Source organism: Lolium perenne, chromosome 2 (genome assembly GCF_019359855.2).
Source record: "Lolium perenne isolate Kyuss_39 chromosome 2, Kyuss_2.0, whole genome shotgun sequence".
Classification (NCBI taxonomy): Eukaryota; Viridiplantae; Streptophyta; class Magnoliopsida; order Poales; family Poaceae; genus Lolium; species Lolium perenne.
The window spans coordinates 125903693-125926345 of record NC_067245.2 but is presented as its reverse complement, the minus strand read 5'-3'; the positions used below and the strand labels follow the sequence as shown (position 1 = coordinate 125926345).

The 22653-nt window shown below is 42.7% G+C and overlaps 2 long non-coding RNA genes across 3 annotated transcripts; one reads left to right on the top strand and one right to left on the bottom strand.

Moving 5' to 3' along the window:
- The first annotated feature begins 973 nt into the window (after positions 1-973).
- LOC127333492 (uncharacterized) lies at positions 974-18299 on the top strand. Its single transcript, XR_007871200.1, has 4 exons — positions 974-3644; positions 3720-4236; positions 4318-4540; positions 17328-18299. It is a non-coding gene; the product is annotated as an uncharacterized lncRNA (long non-coding RNA).
- LOC127333493 (uncharacterized) lies at positions 15140-20877 on the bottom strand. 2 transcript variants are annotated; one of them, XR_011751947.1, is made up of 5 exons: positions 20689-20877; positions 18533-20610; positions 17630-17694; positions 17326-17548; positions 15140-15665 (listed from the first exon to the last, which is right to left on the bottom strand). It is a non-coding gene; the product is annotated as an uncharacterized lncRNA (long non-coding RNA). The 2 variants fall into 2 exon arrangements; XR_007871201.2 differs by having other exon boundaries at positions 17342-17548.
- Positions 20878-22653: the final 1776 nt, after the last annotated feature.

Here is a 22653-nt window from a genome sequence, read left to right as displayed (position 1 = left end):
CCATTGGTTGGCATTGCTGACGTGTGAAGTTGTGCATTTGTTGGTTCATTCCTATGTGTGGCGAGATGATACATGACCATAGTGAGGGGAAGAGAGTGGTGAATTTGTGTGTGTCATGTACTTATTTACTGCCAAATGTGAATCTTAGTTCTTTTTGGAGCCGGACTACTTTTGTGTGACTAATGAGGCTGATGGTGAGAGTTTTAAAAAGTGTCAATAATTTTTTCCTTCTATTTCATATTTGATTATTGTGTTTTTCTTTACCTGATGAATACATGTTCTATTTCCTTTCATGTAAATTAGGCTTTCATGTAACTTAGGTTAACTCCTAAGGTTGGCACCTATATGAGCACAAGAAGCATGCCGTGATCAGTTTCTGGATTGCATAGCAACAATTACATCTGGCTAGATTTCTAGATTGGTGTTCAAAGAATGCACAAGTGTACATTCACTTTTGATGTGAAATTTTGGTTTCTTTGAGAGTGTAGAAAACATCCTTTACTAGAGCATCTCAAAATATATAATCATCCATTATATTAATTTTCCCAGTTACACTATTCTTTTTATTAAGAGATAATTATGATTTAGAAGTTAGTATGTCTAGCTTAAACTATTGCACTTTCTCTTATCCAAATCAATTGACTTTACTTTGTTCAGATACAAATGCATCTAGCGTATATACTTAATACCTAGATACGTACGAATCTAGACAAAACATAGTTAGCTAATATGGATCGGAGGGAATATATGAATATCATATTTTAACATGTTGACAAGAATGGAATGTTAAAAAATATGTTTACGGGTACGATGATATAAACTTGAGGCATGTACTGATGGGTTTATAGGGAATGGAAGAATGCTTAATATAATTAAGCAATTATATGAACACACATAAATTAGGACACATATTTCAATATATTGTCTATAATAAAATTTTCTATCCCGTGACAACGCATGGGCAATTCAAGTAGCGAAGGGTTTGGCACCTCTATAGGGATGACCGTGATTGGCGGAGAGCCGGTGGAGGCGAATCCTGGGCGGTTCTGGGCGATTGCCGACGACGAGGAAACAGTGATCACCGGTGAGGATGTTGAACCCGTTACCAGGGCTTCGACGTATCTCGCCTGCTCGCCTGCGTCGGATGGACGCACGATGGTGGAGGCGGCTACCTCGGCGCTACGACGACGTGAATAGAAGAAGAGGAGGCAGAGACTAGCGGCGATCACTCTCAGATCAGGTGATTTTTTGATTCAGTTTTATCCGATTCTTCTGCGTTTGTTCATGGTTGCAGATCGATCGGTAGACGACCAAGGATTTCCACACCAGTCATGTCGCCTTCAACATTCCTGCTTGAAACTTTCGATGCTAGTGAATGGATGCTTGTACAACGAAGACGGCGGCGGGCTAGGATGGCAGGGCCGGTGGAGAGCAGGTGGGCATGCGATCACCCTGTCCATCGCCGGCAGAGATTGCCATCGATGCATGCTCCAGCACAGATCCGTCAGAGGGGTTTTTTGAATTTCAAACCTGCTGTTTCTGAATTGGGCCGGGCTGATTTATGTTTGTCTGATATTGAGCCGAATTGCTTGGTTCCAAACAAGGGCAGTATGGGCCCGAAACCAGCGATCGCGCCCTGATCAGCTGCACGCGTGACTCGTTTTGATCGAGGTCCACAATGTAGGCTAGATTTCGGTCAAAAATCTGTTCGTCCCGCACCCCTTGTTCCTCCGCTCTCACCTGTTGTCGCTGCCGTCATGAACCGCGGTGGAGGGAACTCGAGGAGGGGAGGCCATGGTAGCGGACGGTGGGACAGTGGAGGAAACGGTCCGCCGCCGGGCGGCAGATCAAATTTCGAGCAAGGTGGCCCGAGTGGCACTGCCGGTCATGGGGGCAACCCCGGCAATGGGGCTGATCGATCTAATGATGTTTTTGGTGATGGTATTTTCCGTGCTGGACATGGGCGCCCCAATAATGCCGGGGGTGGCTACAGGAATCAGCATGGATACAACAGGGGCTATAACTGCAATTTCGGAGGTAACCATTTCAATCGACGTCCGTCTAATACTTATGTTCGGTGGGATGATCTGCCTAGAGATGGACCGGATCTTACTGGTCTCAATGATGCCCAAAAACGCCTAGTCAAGGAGGTGGCTGAAGCTTTTGCTAAATAGATTCTTGCTACCTCTAATTCTGAATATGCTAATCATAATGTTACTATGCCGGTTGTTCGAGAACCTGGACGGACAGTGCCCCCTCTGAATAGACAGACACATGTAGCAAGACAATCTGATGTAAGGTCTTCTAATGTTAATACGGCCGGGGAAAATCTGCTAAGGCTGACACATGCTGATAGTACTTTTGGGGCTGGGTCTATCTCATAGACTGCAGCCCAAAACCAGAGTGATGAGTTAGTTTTGGCTGCTGCGGCTAAGAAGAAAGGACCGGAGTGCTTTAGGTGTCACAAAACAGGTCACTGTATTAATGATTGTAAAGCAGATTTATGTGACCGTTGTCAAAGTGCTGATCATGCAAATAGAGACTGTCCAATTCTGCGTGCTCCCAAACCAAGAATTGCTATCTATGGAGTTGGGCATGTGGACTTAACCTTTTGGAAGATACCTCTTTCTGGTGATGTTCGGCCTCGTGTTGAGAATACAAGGTTAGGTAGAGTGGCAGTTGAGGGTGGGATCATGACCATACCTGAACTAATAGCGCAGTTACAGTTTTTGATGTCTGATGATCAGTATCAGTGGGATGTTCAGCAGATGGAGGATAATGTATTCAGGGTCAGTTTTCCAAGTAGAAGTGACTTGGTGAAGGCTCAGCATTTTGGAAAATTTTGTGTGCCAAGAACACAAATTACTTTGGCGTTTGATTTCTGGAGAAAGGATGTTGTACTAGTATGGACGGCAGAAGAGGTGTGGGTCAGAGTACATGGTTTCCCTCCTTTTGCTCTTGATGAAATTTTATCTTTGTGGGCTTTTGGTGATATTTTTGGTGAGACTACAAATATTGATATACCATTTACAAGGGCTAATAATGTGCTAAGAATTCGCATTAGCTGTTTGGATCCTGCTCTTATTCCTGCTAGTCTTGATGTCAAGATTCACAACGATTTCTTTCGACTCCATTTTGAAGTGGAGGGCTTACGAGCTCCAACAACAAATGAGGAGAGTGTGTCCGAGGATATGCATAAGGACGACGACATGGATCATGATGGTCCTAGCAACAATCCAGGAGATGATTTCGATAGAGAAGTCAAGAGGAAGAAGAATGAGGAGGAAGGAAAAGATACTGACTATGAACCATCACATCCAGCTCCTTCGGCTGACACTTCTATGGCTGTATCTCCTACTACCTCCGGTTCAAGGAATAATGCGTCCTCATTTTACGTGTTTTTTGTTTGACCAAAAATTACTTCAAATACATAAAGATTGTTCGTATGAAATTAGCATCATTAGAAAGTACTTTTCAATATGAATCTAACGATACTAATTACATATAATATAATCAAGATTTTATTGCTCAATTTTTATGGTCAAAGTTCATCTTGAGATACGTGTGCGCCTTATTCCTTGGGACGGAGGTAGTATTAAGCTTGCTCAAGAAAATGATACTGCGTTTGTAGATGTCTCACCTAGGTATGATAATGTGTTTACATCTTCAGTTTGTGAATTTGGTTTATCGACTCCTAAATGCCTTGATCCTTTGTTTAGTGCCACGGCGAATTTGGAAGTGGTGGAGTGGCCTATGGCCACCTCGGACCCGAATGTGACAGCTGCATGGCTCGCTGAGCTGGGTCATGACCGGTCTCCTGCCCAGCGAGACGCTCGCGGGTTGAGGGATGCTGATTTCGTGGCGACGGAGGCTGCTGAGCTTGTGCATGGCACATGCACGCAGGGTGCTCTCGCTACGTCGATCGGGGCATAGAGCCCTGCTGTGCATGGCGCATGCAGCACATGCAACCTCGCCACGTCGATCGAGGCGACGAGCAGTGCGGTGCATGGCTCATGCAGCCCAGGCACGTCGATCATGCCGAACATGGTGATCTTGTCGCCGACACTAGCTTCATCATCGCCGGCCAATTTATCCTCCCAGGCTACTATTCCAAATGGTATTAACAGTGAGCCTATGACGACTTTAAAACGAACGTATGTTCACATGGTAAAACCGACACGGAGTATTCAGATCAACACTACTGTATCTCCCTTGCTAATGTTGGTTAAGGATATGGTTAGTAATAATGATGAATTCTCTTCTGTTTTGTTTGATAATGTCTCTGTTACAACGTGATCAAATGTTTTTGCATCACAGGCAGTTGCGGCTACCAAGAAGAACATAACACCGGATATAATGACCACTCCGGTATCTACAACTTTTTCTACTGAAGAGGTGATTGCTTTTGGTGGCATAAAATCACTGGAGGCAAAAGGTATAAGGTCGAGAGGAAGACTTCGTGCGCAGCCCAATGCGGATGCGACGCAGCTTCAAAAAGCTATGTTGCTTGCACAAAGGCGTAGTGAAAGCTTTGCGCAAGGTAATTCTCAGTCACACTCGTTACTTAATTTTTCAGATGCACATATTATTCATAATGCTACTGCTTTGGGGGTCTCTATGGTTAGTTCTGTTACCGACCAGATTAATGCGGCACATATAATTAAAGAGAATGAACTTCAAAGGACACTAACTATCTTGAAAAATAATGAGGCGGTTTTGGATAAAAGTGGGGAAAAATGCCATGTCTTATTGTCTCTCGTGCTTCTGAGTTAGTGGCGGATCTAGATGATGATGACCACCTATTAGACGATGGTTTGCTTTGTGCTTCCCCTATAATGAATGAGACAAGGCGTAATTAAAAGAAAAAGTCTTATGATAAGAATAAGGTGAGAAGAAGTAACAGAATTCGTAATAAAAATTATAAGTAGATGGCAATGAACTCTTTGTGTGGTTTGACATGGAATAGTGAGGGTTTTGGTGATCCAGGAAAACACCTTTTCGTAAAAGAAGCTATCATAGAACATCAGTTAGATTATATTGCACTTCTGGAAACTGGGAGATCAAATTTTACTGTTCCTTTCCTTAGAGATCTATCTTGTGGAAAAGATTTTAGTTGGTTCTGCTTACGACCCCAGGGTTGTTCCGGAGATATTTTGGTCGGAATTAATACTAACACTATAAAAGTTAATAATGTAGTTAATGGTTACTTCTGTGTGAAGCTATCATTGAAATCAAAAAGTGACGGGTTTGAGTGGGTCTTGGTGCCAGTGTATGGTGCTGCACAAGATTCTCTCAAACATGAATTCTTATCTGAGTTAGTGCGTTTGTGCGAGGCCGAGCCTTTGCCTATGCTTCTTGCCGGAGATTTTAATATCTTTAGAAAACCTGAGGACAAGAGTAATAATAATTATAATCCTCGATGGCCCTTCATTTTTAATGCAGTTATTGAGAGCTTAAATCTGAAGGAAATTGCACTCTCAGGTTGTCAATATACTTGGGCTAGTCGGCGAGAGACCCCTACTTATTAAAAATTGGATCGTGTGCTGGCTAGTGTGGAGTGGGAACAAAAATTCCCACTTGTTTTGGTGAGGGCTTTACCTCGATCAGGATCTGACCATACACCCCTTCTTATTGATTCGGGTAACCACGCACATCTAGGAAACAAATCTCGTTTCTCTTTTGAGTTGTCTTGGTTGCAACCGGATGGGTTTTATGATTTGGTGGCAGTTGAATGGGCTGCAGCTCCAATGGGGGTCTCACCAATTGATACATGGCAAAAAAAGATTAGGCACCTACGAAGATTTTTAAGGGGATGGACGAAAAATTTAAGTGGGAAATATGGAGAGGTTACTCGAAATTATTGATTTCCTAGATATTAAGGCGGAGACTTGTCCTCTATTTACTGTTGAGAGGGATGAGATAAAATTGGCAAACGATAATTGGAATAAACTTAGAAGGTCTGAGGAAACCAAATGGGCACAGAGAGCCAAAGTTAAGTATGTGCAAGAAGGGGGCAATAATACAAAATATTTTCGCTTAATTGCTAATGGGAAACATAGAAAGAAGAAAAAAATTCAACTTGAACAAGAGGAGGGTATGATTTTTGGGGATGAGAACCTTAAAACTTACATTACTGAATACTACAAAAAAAAAATTGGTGAGCCGCAACACAGTTCAGTAATAATGGTGGAGGATAGAATTGATGATATTCCTCAAGCTTCTGCGGCTGAAAATGATCTTTTGATCAAAGACTACTCCTTCGAGGAAGTTTATGAGACGATCTCACAGATGAAATATAATAAAGCGCCGGGGCCAGATGGATTTCCGGCAGAGTTTTATCAAACCTTTTGGGAAGTAATAAAATTGGACTTCATGGCGCTTTTTAATTCTTTCCAAAGAGGAGAATTACCTTTACATAGGTTAAATTTTGGGGTTATTACTTTGCTTCCAAAAAAAGATAATGCGACACAAATTCAACAGTATCGTCCTATTTGTTTACTTAATGTGGTCTTGAAGATCTTTACTAAAGTTGCTACCATTCGTATTTCGGAGGTAGCTCATAATGTGATTAAACCTACTCAGGCTGCTTTCATGCCAGGCAGACATATTTTAGAGGGAGTGGTTGTGCTTCATGAGTCGATTCATGAACTGCATAGGAAAAAGTTAGATGGTGTTCTTTTCAAAATTGATTTTGAGAAGACATATGATAAGGTTAAATGGCCTTTTACAACAAGTTTTGCCTATGAAGGGGTTTGATGACATCTGGTATAATCGAATTAGACAGTATGTCCAAGGAGGGAGTGTGGGGATTAGGGTGAATGATGATGTTGGCCATAATTTCCAAACTAGAAAAGGTTTGAGACAGGGTGATACTTTATCTCCGATTCATTTTAACATTCTTGCGGATATGCTAGCCATTATTATTGAAAGGGCTAAGGAAGCGGGTCAGATTGGGGGTCTTCTAACTCATCTAGTCGAGGATGGAATTTCAATCCTACAATATGCTGATGACACAATTTTATTCATGGAACATGACATTGCCAAAGCACTCAATATGAAATTAATTGTAGCACCCTACCTTTGAATAAAGGCAAAATACTTGTGTATAGTGCTATTCCCGGGATCACTGATAGCACACACATTACAAAATATAGTAATCATTGCAATAGTATCAATTTACTACACCGTTGATCCAAAGGGTAAAGTAAAACCTTACAAATTGTATAGTCACATGGACTAGATCAAATAAATTGTTCAGAACAACCACAGTAGAATGTAAGTCATCAATGAGCCTTCATCATATTCATGTGCCACATGCAGTCATGTTGGAATGTAGACTTGAGATCCTATCAATTACTTCTCCTCAGAAAATCCTGGACGTTTGAATATGCAGCCCCACGAATGGAGGTCAGTACAATGATGTACTAGCAAATGACACTTATTTGGTGGCAGTTTTAGACATGACTATCTACATGATATTTGGCTAGTGGAGTTTAGGCTAATTTGCATAAAGCCAATTTTATCCTACATTTTATTTAAAACAAAACATTTTACAAAACTTGTAATAATGTCATAAACAGTACCATGGTTACATCTCCCATGTTCTATTAGACAGTTGCTACTCATTTTTTTATTCATTCAGAAAACAATGATGAGATTCTTCCGTACATTCCCTGCCTAGAAGCTCAAATTGTCCATAACCGGGGACACGGCTAAGATCTTAGGTTTACTCTCGAGAGGTTGTGCACTTTCACCTTATGATCCACCCTTCCCAAGAGAAGAATGAGACAAGATATTTCAGAAGAAGGTTTCAACCATACTAGCTAGACCCGTTCCCACTTGGCTACAGCCACATCATCATGTCTAGCAAACAAGTTGGACCTTGCAACTTACTTAATCCCGGCAGAGCCCATAATACCATAAGTCTGCACTGGAAGCTATCTAGAACATGGACGACATACTAATCTCTTTAATCCTGGGTGGCCATCCACAAGTGCACTCTCAGGCGAAGACAACCACATGACAAGTACTAGACAGGAGTCAATGTGGCCCTGAGTAGCCACTCAACATTTGCGCACCCTCAGGCGAAGACAACCACATGACAAGTACTAGACAGGAGTCATGAGGCCCTGATAGCCGCCCACCAAGCAATACCAAATCGACCCAGGTGTTTCATTAAGGTTGTAAATTTTAATTCCCAATACTCACAATCTAAAATAATCGAAACAGCTGTGGCATTTTGTTATTGCTAGACAAACTAAGTATCCTAGCAAGGGTTCATGGGTGGCTACACACTAGTAGGATTGATAAGCATAGCATAACTTCTGAAAACAAAATTCTACCATGCATACTAGTTGAAAAACACTAATGCATAATAAAATAGATAGGATTTGAATGTCACTTGCCTTTTTGGTAATCGAAGATCGTTCACTTCTCTCAACAAAACACGTCGCTCTTCACACAAACTATAAGATAGAAAATAGCACAACATAAACACACCATTCATACAACAACAAAATCAAGCAAGGAAAACAACAAGTTATTATTCATTTTATTTTAGTCATCGGATAAAGAAGATATAGCATGAGGTATGGCTTGCAAGATATGGCTTTCGGAGATGAAATGGCTAAGTCAAATACTTAGAAAGAAACAAATATTATCTAAGCCAAATGCTTAGAAGGAAAATGTTGACAAGGAACTATGGCCAAGAGTTGTTTGCTACACAAGAATGGCTGGTTGGAATGATCCATGTGATGTCCATGTGATTAACATCACATGAGTCACATATGGTGTAAAACAACACACCATCATGGAGAGGGTGACAACACTCACCAGTAGCACAAAAGTACACATAGGCTTGGGTTTTAGGAAACTAGAGATAGAGATATAACAATCTACTCAAATAACTCATTTGTAATTTGAGTATCTCAAACTAAGTCAATAAGATTTAGAGAACATGAGGCTGGATAGGCATGATTGATATTGAGATAGTGGTTCGAATATTAGGGCGATGGTTCCAATGGATAGATGAGTTCAGTATCTTCCATTGTGACAACTATCAAGGATTTATAGATTATAAGTTATGAAAAAAATACTCTATATCTCTCATTTGAAATTCGAGTATTTTATAAATGCCAAGACTTGAAGCTAGTCGTTTCACTGGGTTATATATTTTGTAATGATTCCAACAGTATCAAATTTGCAAAATTTAGATGAACAAAACTTAAGATATGGAATTTAGAATTTTCTGCTAACATAGACAGGAAACCGATCTGAAATTGTCGTAGACGTCTGACGGATTCTTATTGGTTATAGTGATTTAACAAATTGGAATACTACAGTCACTTGCTGGTTTGACTTAGGCCAACTTCTAACATGTACGTGGGTTCACCTTAGATTGGCATGATCCTACTGCTGAGAAGTATTCACCTACGCACTATGCATGTGTAAGTCAGATTAGTTAATTGAGTTTGCCCTGTGGATAAATTAATTGATGCATGTATGGGCATTGATCATGTATGCAACAAGATAACCAGTATCAGCTAGTCTGCTAGTGTTGATTCATGTGCGCATGAGGCTAGTGGAGATGATCAGGTCCTTGTGTTTGGCCATGCGTGTATGACAAGAAAAAACTGAAAATGAACCTGACAACGTATGATAGGCTGATCAGTTCAGTTGTTAGATGGAACAAAGAAAATGCTCTACTTTTTATTTGTTAATTGTGTTCCTCGCATTTTTGCGAATCTAGGAGTATATTATTTATCATTTTTGGACTTATAGATCTCCGGATACGAAATATATAATTTGCGGCATAAATTGTCCGAAATGACAAAAGTTCGGAAATTTGGAAAACTAATATCACCGGATAGAGAATTTGATTACGAACTCAAAGTTTGGAGAATCGATTTAACAAGTTAATGATTTGAGATGAGCTAGGATCGATCCGTGTTACACGTTGCAAGTTCAGTTATGTAGCTCGTTGTGGACCTTCCGATTTAGATCTAACGACCTACGATCTGATCGGTTTAGTCTAAACTATGCACGTGTGATTCAACCTAATGAGATGACTTTGTCTTACAGTGGCAGATCATGATCTCGAGTCTTTTTTAAACATAAGGCACAAAGTGCTCAGCTTTAAATTAATAAAGCCCAAACGGCTGATGATACAAGAATGCCGAGAACAGCTTACAACATCCAAAACTACAGCGAACACAAAAACAAGAAACCCAGCTGAAGTCCTCGATGTCCTCAAGCGAGAACAAAGCACCCGTGAGCGACGGAGGTGAAGCAAGGTAGAAGCATCGAAAGCGAAGCAGCGGAGACCCGCCCGCACCCTGATCTATCTGTCGCCTGGCAGTACTCCTCCATTGCCGAAGAGGGTCCCTACCCCCTCGTCCTAGCTCGAAAGGACGCCGAACCGTCGGCAATGGAAACGCTCCCCTTGAGCAGAGCACATAGCAGGAACCAAGCCTAAACCTAGGGCAAGAACAGAGCCCCAATACTCGCAGCCCGAGCTTACCTTGCGAAGCCATGTCGCCCGCGAAAGGGTTCACCCACGCAGAGCCGAAGCCGCGGACTTGGTCGTTGATGTAGAAAAACAGTGTCGCGGAGCAACACCGCCACCACCCAACTGCACGAAGGCAGCATCCGCACACCCCGAAAGGTCCCAACAGCAGCGCCTCCAAGGAGGACACGACGCTCGTGGCACCGCCGCCGCCCAACAAAGTTAGGGTTTTCACCCCGGGAGCGCAACAGGGGTGGGGTGAAGGGAAGGGAGTACCTCGACGTCGCCACCAAGCAGGAAAACGGCGCCACTCGGGCGTCGCCACCGTCGCAGCCGAGACCGGCAAAGGGATTTCTCCTGGACTCCACTTCCAGCCACCAACACCACCTCCAGCCATGGGACCGGCGGCACAAGGCCCACGAGTTACAGATCCAGCGTGGTGGGAAGCGCCTAAGTGCAGTTGAGATGATACTTCAGATCTGGCGCCGCCAGCCACCGGAGCAGCCCCGCGCCACGACCGCCGTTCGCCGGAACCTCGCCGCCCACGCGGCCGAGATGCCGGACCGCATCCGCGCCCACCGCTCGCCGTCAAAGCCGGTGGCGCCTTACAGAGCAAGGTCGTCGCCTCGCAGTCCCGAGCCCCCTCCAAGGGAGCCGCTGGACCAGCTCTTCCGCGCCATCCGCCAAGCCAGAGGCCGGCCGTTGGAGAGGAGAGCCCGTCGCGCCGTCTCCAAGGTCATGGCGAGCCCGCCGCGGAGATCCTCCACCTAGCCACCGCGGGGGGAGCCGAGAGCTCAGATCCCCACCGCCCCCTTCACCGGCGTTGCGGGCTTATCCCGGCAGCGCCTGTGGGAGCGGCGGAGACGGGAGAGAGGAGGGGAGGGGGGCGCCGGCGTGCTTTAGGGTTTCGCCTCCCCGGTCGCCAGGATGGGGCGACGCGAGGAGGATATACCGCAGGAATCTGTTTCTCCATGACCTCAAGTCTCGACGCTGGCGGGTAGGGCGTTCGCATTCTTGTCGATGCGAGGATCCCATTGCCTGATGAAAATAGAGGATGGGGTGCGGCGGGGTGACTCTGCGTCGACGGTCCGGTGTGCTCTGTTGGACGTTCTAGTGCTCCTCGGGTTCGTGTTCGGCCGAGACGGTGGCTCCGCGAGATCCAGTGGAGCTCGTCCTCGATGTTCTGGTGTAGTAAAAAAATCCCGGGAAGAGGTCAGCAAGATATGCAAGGACAGGATACCAAAAGAAGGCGGCGGGAGCTCACGCTGGCGATGGAATCGTTGATGAACTGCGGCGGAATGGCGAACTCCAGCGAGCTAATTTGGCAGCCTGGAGGCATGATTCGAGGAAATGAGAGATGGCAAATAGAGAGGTGGACGAGGGGATTATATAGGCACAGACGTCCGGTCGAATTAGGCAGGGAGTAACGCATACTAACGCGGAGAGAAAATTGCGTGAACGTGGTCTCCAGACATTTAAGGTCAGGGTCTGTTTAAGGTGTGTTAAAATGGGATTTCAATTCTCTAGAAAGGACCGTGGGTGTGTGGGGAATAAATTTTGTTTTCATGGCATGCAGTTTCAGTATCTTCAATTGATGGAATAGAAAGGAGAAGAGGAGGTGCCATGGCTGTACGTTACAGCTTGTGAATATGTTGGTGGAGGAGGGAGACGATTGAGTTCTGGATGGCTGGGTTGGTTTGACCTAGATGGGTCTAGTTGGGTCGGTTCCTCTTATTTTCTTTTCCTTCTCTATTTCTCTTTTCTTTTTGTTATTTGATTTAAACTTTCAATTTAATTCAAACTAAAAAAATTCATGTCTGAACATTTTGAGAGAAACTAGTGCAAAGAATATTCAGAATAGAACACGTTGAAATAGTTTAAAATAACTCCAAAAAGTTTTAATTCTTTTTGAATTTTTAATCAAGTTCAAACAATCAAGCATTTAATTTATTTTTATTTTACATTCTGAAATTTAGAAAATTTCGGGATGTGACAGACTAACACCCTTAAAAGAAATCTTGTCCTCGAGATTTGAGAAACGCTAGAAAGGAAAAAATTTGGGTTCAGGTCTTCTAATAGGTTCATACTCACTATTGCTTCTTTTTCGAAATTCTCCGAGGGAACTTCGGAAGTTAGCATTGGGCTTTGAAAATGTTACACTAAACCATATGTGGTCATACCATCTATTGTATCCATTCATATGAGGGTACTCATCTCATGGGTATTATATTTTACTTGGATATACTCATGGGGAGCTCCTTGTGATGCCTTCTCCAAATACTACCTCATGCGGCATCTGGTGTAAATCCATAATCCAAGAGTATGGCTCCTACCACCCTTAAACAAAAATTTTGTAGGTAGTCTTAGGTGTTGGGTTTATGCTAGGTTCATCTTGGATATGACTTGGCACATCCGAGGGTATGACTTGACCTCAGGTCATCTTTTGAAAACATCTATGGCGTATGGTTTCTGAGTTAGTATCCAAATAGGCAAATGTTTATTGCCATATAGTGAACAACATATCTCTCCAATGTGAGTCGAATAGGTTTTCTTCATAGTAGGGCATCTAATCCAAATGGTTGGTTGTTGAACTACTTTTGATACTGACGGTCACTCTTTCGGTCAATCAGGAGACCAAAATGATAGTACTTCATCTTTTGCTTCTTGGTGTCTTCGACTGTCTTCCACTATCTTCATCCAGTAGTTGGATGTTCATTCTCACTGTAGTCCTACGGTTGGCAGCACATGCCTACTATAAGGGTATAATATATATCCACCCTAAGGTTCAGGCTTATCCGCCAATATCTCTTTTGTAGGTATGCCTCTCTAGATTCGCAAAGTCAATATTACGAAAGCGAATATAAGAGTAGTAGGAATGGTGATCAATCCATCCTGCACCCAGATCATTACTCCGTATTTGATTTATTGAATCTCGTATTCTAACACTTGGTCAACCTCACAGGTTTGAAATAATTTCCATGGAGAATTGAATCATTTCAATCCCCATTATTGAACTGTATTGAAACATTTCTATCGATCCCTAGCTAGGGTTTTGCGTATCTCATAGACTATACTTCTTCATCTTGTTAGGAAACATCTAGGTTGGTTTCACTAATGTTGCCTTCATGGCGAGTTGCCAAGAAAACATTCTCTGGGTTGGGTATAGGTGAGAATAGATAGAAAGATTCTAAAGAAGATTCCTACCCAAACACCGCAGACCAAAGCAATTTAACCAAACAACAATCATCTAACAAGCATCAAGCAACATGGTTCAAACACAAACAAAACAGTATGATCGTACCACAATTTGGTAAGACCAATACTTTCTTATGCTAACGTTGTTTCAATAAAAAGAGAACTAATTGGTCTGGTCTATTTTTGTTTTGGATGTTTCAAGTTTCTATTTTACTCCTTCTGTGTATCTTCGTGCGTTGTGTAGTCTGCATCAAAGTCTTTCTTCAAGTTCTTCATTGGTCTCCCATGCAACACTTCTCGAAGAATGTCACATGAAGCAGCAGTCCCTCACTTCAGGCACAAGGTCATCATCGGTCCTTGTTGATAGTTTTGATAAGGTGGTCATCTAAAGTGAGAGGAAAACAATTTTAAAGATGGAATAGATGAGAATACCAGAAGTTCAAAATACAAACATATTTTTAATTGAAAATAGGATTAGAATTTTTTTTCATCCTATGGTCTTCCTATTTCTAATCCAAACCTAGGGTCTCGATCCTACAGGCAACACTATGCTCTGATACCATTTTGTAGCACCCTACCTTTTAATAAAGGCAAGATACCTGTGTATAGTGCTATTCCCGGGATCACTGATAGCACACACATTACAAAATATAGTAATCATTGCAATAGTATCAATTTACTACATCGTTGATCCAGAGGGTAAAGTAAAACCTTACAAATTGCATAGTCACATGGACTAGCTCAAATAAATGGTTCAGAACAACCACATCGTAATGTAAGTCATCAATGAGCCTTCATCATCTTCATGTGCCACAGGCAGTCATGTTGGAATGTAGACTTGAGATCCTATTAAGTACTTCTCCTCAGAAAATCCTGCACGTTTGAATATGCAGCCCCACGAATGGAGGTCAGCACAATGATGTACTGGCAAATGACACTTATTTGGTGGCAATTTTAGACATGACTATCTACATTATATTTGGCTAGTGGAGTTTAGGCTAATTTGCATAAAGCCAATTGTATCCTACATTTTATTTATAACAAAACATTTTTCAAAACTTGTAATGATGTCATAAACAATACCATGGTTACATCTCCCATGTACGATTAGACAGTTGCTACTCATTTTTTAACTCATTCAGAAAACAATGATGAGATTATTCCGTACATTCCCTGCCTAGAAGCTCAAATTTTCCATAACCGGGGACACGGCTAAGGTCTTAGGTTTACTCTCGAGAGGTTGTGCACTTTCACCTTACGACCCACCCTTACCAAGAGAAGAATGAGACAAGATCTTTCAGAAGAAGGTTTCAACCATACTAGCTAGACCCGTTCCCACTTGGCTACAGCCACATCATCATGTCTAGCGAACAAGTTGGACCTCGCAACTTACTTAATCCCGGAAGAGCCCATAATACCATAAGTCTGCACTGGAAGCTATCTAGAACATGGACGACATACTAATCTCTTTAATCCTGGGTGGCCATCCACAAGTGCACTCTCAGGCGAAGACAACCACATGACAAGTACTAGACAGGAGTCAATGTGGCCCTGAGTAGCCACTCAACATCTACGCACCCTCAGGCGAAGAAAACCACATGACAAGTACTAGACAGGAGTCATGAGGCCCTGAGTAGCCGCCCACCAAGCAATACCAAATCGACCCAGGTGTTTCATTAAGGTTGTAAATTTTAATTCCCAATACTCACAATCAAGAATAATCGAAATAGCAGTGGCATTTTGTTATTGCTAGGCAAACTAAGTAGCCTAGCAAGGGTTCATGGGTGGCTACACACTACTAGGATTGATAAGCATAGCATAACTTTTGAAAACAAAATCCTACCATGCATACTAGTTGAAAAACACTAATGCATAATAAAATAGATAGGATTTGAATGTCACTTGCCTTTTTGGTAATTGAAGATCGTTCACTTCTCTCAACAAAACACGTCGCTCTTCACACAAACTATAAGATAAAAAAATAGCACAACATAAACACACCATTCATACAACAACAAAATCAAGCAAGGAAAACAACAAGTTATTATTCATTTTATTTTAGTCAGCGGAAAAAGAAGATATAGCATGAGGCATGGCTTGCAAGATATGGCTTTGGAAGATGAAATGGCTAAGTCAAATACTTAGAAAGAAATAAATATTATCTAAGCCAAATGCTTAGAAGGAAAATGTTGACAAGGAACTATGGCCAAGAGTTGTTTGCTACACAAGAATGGCTAATTGGAATGATCCATGTGATGTCCATGTGATTAACATCACATGAGTCACATATGGTGTAAAACAACACACCATCATGGAGAGTGTGACAACACTTACTAGTAGCACAAAAGTACACATAGGCTTGGGTTTTAGGAAAACAGAGATATAACAATCTACTCAAATAACTCATTTGTAATTTGAGTATCTCAAACTAAGTCAATAAGATTTAGAGAACATGAGGCTGGATAGGCATGATTGATATTGAGATAGTGGTTCGAATATTAGGGCGATGGTTCCAATGGATAGATGAGTTCAGTATCTTCCATTGTGAAAAAGGAATCAACTATTAAGGATTTATAGATTATAAGTTATGAAAAAATACTCTATATCTCTCATTTGAAATTCGAGTATTTTATAAATGCCAAGACTTGAAGCTAGTCATTCCACTGGGTTATATATTTTGTAATGATTCCAACAGTATCAAATTTGCAAAATTTAGATGAACAAAACTTATGATATGGAATTTAGAATTTTCTGCTAACATAGACAGAAACCGATCTGGAATTGTCGTAGACGTCTGACGGATTCTTATTGGTTATAGTGATTTGATAAATTGGAATACTACGGTCACTTGCTGGTTTGACTTAGGCCAACTTCTAACATGGACGTGGGTTCACCTTAGATTGGCATGATCCCACTACTGAGAAGTATTCACCTACGCACTATGCATGCGTAAAGTCAGATTAGTTAGTTGAGTTGACCCTATGGAGAAATTAATTGATGCATGTATGGGCATCGATCATGCATGCAACAAGATAACCAGTATCAGCTAGTCTGCTAGTGTTGATTCATGTGCGCATGAGGCTAGTGGAGATGATGAGGTCCTTGTGTTTGGCCATGCGTGTATGACATGAAAAACTGAAAATGAACCTGACAAAGTATGATAGGCTGACCGGTTCAGTTGTTAGATGGAACAAAGAAAATGCTCTACTTTTTATTTGTTAATTGTGTTCCTCACATTTTTGCGAATCTAGGAGTATATTATTTATCATTCTTGGACTTATATATCTCCGAATACGAAATATATAATTCACGGCATAAATTGTCCGAAATGACAAAAGTTCGGAAATTTGGAAAACTAATATCACCGGATAGAGAATTTGATTACGAACTCAAGGTTTGAAGAATCGATTTAAACGGAGTTACAGATCTCATGCTATGAATTTAACAAGTTAATGATTTGAGATGAGCTAGCACATGCCATGGATCGATCCGTGTTACACACGTTGCAAGTTCAGTTATGTAGCTCGTTGTGGACCTTCCGATTTAGATCTAACGGTCTACGATCTGATCGGTTTAGTCTAAACTATGCATGAGTGATTCAACCTAATGAGATGATTTTGTCTTACAGTGGCAGATCATGACCTCAAGTCTCGACGCTGGCGGGTAAGGAGTTCGCGTTCTTGTCGATGCGAGGATCCCACTGCCTGATGAAAATAGAGGATGGGGTGCGGCGGGGCGACTCTGCGTCGATGGTCCCCTGTGCTCTGTTGGACGTTCTAGTGCTCCTCGGGTTCGTGTTCGGCCGAGACAGTGGCTCCGCGAGATCCAGTGGAGCTCGTCCTCGATGTTCTGGTGTAGTAAAAAAATTCCGGGAAGAGGTCAGCAAGATATGCAAGGACAGGATACCAAAAGAAGGCGGCGGGAGCTCACGCTGGCGATGGAATCGTTGATGAACTGCTTCGGAACGGCGAACTCCAGCGAGCTAATTTGGCAGCCTGGAGGCATGATTCGAGGAAATGAGAGATGGCAAATAGAGAGGTGGACGAGAGGATTATATAGGCACAGACGTCCGGTCAAATTAGGCAGGGAGTAACGCATACTAACGCGGAGAGAAAATTGAGTAAACGTGGTCTCCAGACATTTAAGGTCATTTAAGGTCAGGGTCTGTTTAAGCTGTGTTAAAATGGGATTTCAATTCTCTAGAAAGGACCGTGGGTGTGTGGGCCATAAATTTTGTTTGCATGGCATGCAGTTTCAGTATCTTCAATTGATGGAATGGAAAGGAGAAGAGGAGGTGCCATGGATGTACGTTACAGCTTGTGAATATGTTGGTGGAGGAGGGAGACGATTGAGTTCTGGATGGCTGGGTTGGTTTGGCCTAGATGGGTCTGGTTGGGTCGGTTCCCCATATTTTCTTTTCCTTCTCTATTTCTCTTTTCTTTTTGTTATTTGATTTAAACTTTCAATTTAATTCAAACTAAAACAATTCATGTCTGAACATTTTGAGAGAAACTGACGCATAGAATATTCAGAATAGAACACGTTGAAATAGTTTAAAATAACTCCAAAAAGTTTTAATTCTTTGTGAATTTTTAATCAAGTTCAAACAATCAAGCATTTAATTTATTTTTATTTTATATTCCGAAATTTAGAAAATTTCGGGATGTGACATTAATTCTATGTATTTTGAGCAACTCTCTGGTTTGAAAATTAACTTTCATAAGAGTGAGATCTGTAGGGATTCGTAGCATAGAAAACAAAAAATTTCCTACCGCAAGAACGAATAACAAGCCAAGCTAGTAGATGGTAGCAACGAGGTGAAGCTCAACATACCCTTGAAGATCGCTAAACGTTAACGAGATAAATCTCGTGGTGGATGTAGTCGATCACTTGCCGCTTTCAAAAGCGCGTAGAAGATCTTGGCGGTGCCACAATCAGGCAGCACCTCCGCACTCGGTCACATGTACGGTGTTGATGACGATGTCATTCTCCCTGTTCCAGCGGGCAGCGGATGTAGTAGATCCTCCTCGGAATCCCGCCAGCACGACGGTGTGGTGACGGTGGTGGTGTAGATCTCCGGCAGCGCTTCGCCGTAAGCACCGCAAGAGAAGAAGGAGGAGGTAGTAGCTAGGGTTTGGAAGAGAGGAGGGGCACTTGGGCGCCGGCCTTGGGTGCCCTTGGTGGTGCGGCTCAAGAGTTGGCCAGCCCTCTCCCTCTCCCTCTCTTTATATAGGTGGAACCCCCAAGGGTTTGCCCAAAATCCGAATAAGAGTTCAACTCAAAATCTTCCATATGGGTGAAACCTAGGGGAAGTGGGATTCCTCCCTTTCCTTCCCCTATGGCCGGCCATGATGGTGGAGTCCACAATGGACTCCACCTTCCCCTTTGATCGGCCAGCTAGGGTTGGTGGAGTCCATCCGGGACTCCACCTTCCATGGTGATTTCTTCCGGAAGGTTCTAGAACATTCTAGCGCCTTCCATAAATGCACCGGATCATTTCCAAACTTGGAAAGTGACTTCCTATATATGAATTTTATTCTCCGGACCATTTTGGAACTCCTCGTGATGTCCTGGATCCCATCCAAGACTCCGAACAACATTCAAACTCCATTCTATATTCCATATCTTACTTAAAACGACATCAAACCTTAAGTGTGTCACCCTACGGTTCGAGAACTATGCGGACATGATCGAGACTCCTCTCTGATCAATAACTAATAGAGGGACCTGTAGATCCATAATAGCTCCCACATATTCAACGATGACTTCGTGATCGAAAGAACCATTCACATAAAATAACAATTCCCTTTGTCTCGCGATATTTTACTTATCCGAAGTTTGATCGTCGGTATCTCCATACCTAGTTCAACCTCGTTACTGATAAGTACTCTTTACTCGTACCGTGATATGATATCCCTTGTGAACCAGTCACATGCTTGCAAGCTAATTAGATATCATTCCACCGAGAGGGTCCAGAGTATATCTATCCGTCATTAGGATGGACAAATCCCACTATTGATACAAGTGCCTCAACCCTATACTTTCCGAACACTTAATGACACATTTATAACAACCCATTTATGCAGTAGTGTTTGGTGTCATCAAAGCATCCATCCGGTGTAGGTGATTAACAAGATCTCATGGTCGAAGGATTAAGTTACTATGCATATTAAAGCTTGAAGCATAAAGAACTAAATGACTTGATCATATGCTACGCTTACTATGGGTGTACGTTCATCACATCATTCACCTAATGATATGACCTTGTTATTAATAACATCCAATGTTCATGATCAGGAAACCATGATCATCTATTAATCAACAAGCTAGTTTAATAAGAGGCTTACTAGGGACTCCTTTATGTTTACAAAACACACAAGTATTAATATTTCTGGTTAATATAATTATAGCATGGGATGTAAACATTTATCATGAACATTAAGATATAACAATAAACACTTTTATTATTTCCTCTTGGGCATATCTCCAACAAGATCTTCTGTTTTGGTAAAGCAAAGGATATTGAACAACAATATATGCTGATTTTTGGTTGTGAAGCTGGTGCTTTACCTTTCAAATATCTGGGTATACCTACTCATCACCGAATCTTGAGAAATGCTGAATGGAATCTGTTTGAAAGCCGTTTTGCTTCAAAATTATGATGCTGGCGTCTTTCTTATGGGGATAGGTTGGTTCTCATTAAAACGCTTCGTGGATACGATCCGTAGAACTGACACAGACTTTCTCTGACCGCTCCTGGCCGGCAAAGCCTCCCCTCACGGCCTCACCAGAGTCCATCAGCCCTGAATCGGCTGAATAGGCTGCCAACGGGCACAGCCTCAGCCTTGCCGAATCCGGGCGCCTCCAACCCACTTCTTGCCACGCGCCTCCATGGCTGCCCGATTCCGTCCCTATATCATGGGCGTGCCCCGCCTCAGCCCCAAGATCCCGGCGCAAAAATCGAATGTATGGGGAATTAGTTGACTTACAAGAAGCGGCTGGCCGGCTGTTCGCTGCTCTGGTAAGGAGAAGTCGCCGCCTTCGCCGCGAGATCCCGGCGCAAAACCAACTGGATGTGGGATTAGTTGACTCACGCGAAGCGGCTGCCCGCTGCTAACATAACTGACAGCAGGGCCTGCTCCTGGAACGTCTGTGTCGTGGCTCTGTAGAGGCACACGGTCAGGGCGTCAGGCGAGCATCGAAGGTGCGGTCCGGTGCCGGTGCCTGAGCCAGACGAGGCTACTTTGCCGGAGGATAGCCGAGAGGAGGAGAAGACCTCGAGATGTCGCTGCTGTGTAGGCTACTGTGAGTTGCTAGACGGTGTTGTCTAATCGAAAAGGAAATGCGAAATCCTCGGCAATTCCAATTATTGGAGCGCCACCACAGTTGAGAGGAGGTGTAGTCATCCGGTGAGGGAACGTAGTAGTGGATTTGGTCTGGTTAGTGATCTGGAGGATATGGAGAGCAGCAACAGCAGCACCGACGGTCCGTCAGTTTCTTAATTCGTCGCTTCTTTTGCCTTCAGAATTTGTTCCGACCTCTACACAAAAGAAGCGCCGCCAGGCGCCAGCTGCTTTGGATGGTGTTGTGCTGCTTGGGTGATACTCCCTGGAGCTTTCTTAACGATAGTCTGCATCATTAGGTAAAGGTTCAGAGAAAGTTTCAAGTTTAGATCAGGGATAGGATACTATATCTGAACAGGTTTTCTTATGGCGATAATAATCGCGGATTTTTGTGTACAGATATTTTTTATGAAATTTGTTGAACCAGACTGTGTCTAAAATTTGCAGCTGCAGGAAAAGTTGTAGACACATTTTTATTCCCTATTTATATGGAGATAAAGTAAGAATCCATGGCATTTCTTCAGCTCTGTCAAGTAATATACGTCAGAATTTTTAAACAGATGAAAAGTTTCCCTTTTTATGCACATGGGATAGATGTGTAATAAATAGAAATGTCTTTTAGAAGCATCGACCTACTTAATCTGAAGTAAAGCTATGCATTTGAGTAACTTGCATAATTGAGGCATCGACCTACTAGAATGTTATTCTCATGCGCAATAAAATTAACTATGGAGAACTCCTCGGCAACTCTAACCCTGAATTAATCGGTTAACGCATAATTTGTCATCCGCTGCCGTTGAACAAACGAGAACTCGATTTAAGATGTTTGTGCCCCCATGATGCAGATTTTGTTGATTATCCTTATATATATGATACTTATGTCAATAACACATTCAACAAGGTCGTCTAATGTCTGTAAATGTGGTTGTTTTTTTATGCAAAACATAGTATTGGACAATGAATACACATCGGGCGTACATGCGGCAGCTTCCCACTAATGATGTTCCATCAACTACTTAACTAAAACTTTTTGATGTATACTTTAGTTGTACAAGAAAAACATACTTTGTGTGTTATTATGGTAATTTTTTTCGTTGCAACGCACGGGTATTTTTCCTAGTAATACCTAATACGAAAAGCCGTCTTGGTACGTCTCCGTGCCGCACCGTATTGCTGGGAGTAAACTGTGCACTACTTGAACTGAGTCGGACGTGACCTACTCGAACAGATTCCCATCACGGGGTATAAACATACAGGCAGGCTATTTGCAAGGAACAAACGCGAGTTTATTTTTCGTCCACGACGTGAGACGGCGAGAGAAGAGCAGATGTATCGGAGCCAAGGGCCGCCGCCAGGAGGATCATTGCCAACAACGATTGAGAGGCGGGATAGGTTGGTTCGTCCGTCGATGTGTGCGCCGACGTCAACTTCCTTGAGGACTTATCGATCTCGGTGGCAACTGTCGATCTCGGTGGGCGGCGGAGGTGGTGGTGGTGACGGATTGACAGCAGGGAACGAAAACAGCATGAGATTATGCCTCGTAGTAGTCCGCCCGTGCGCAGCATTGCCGCTGTCTCGACTCCAGATGTTTCCCTACTGTGCTTGAGTTCT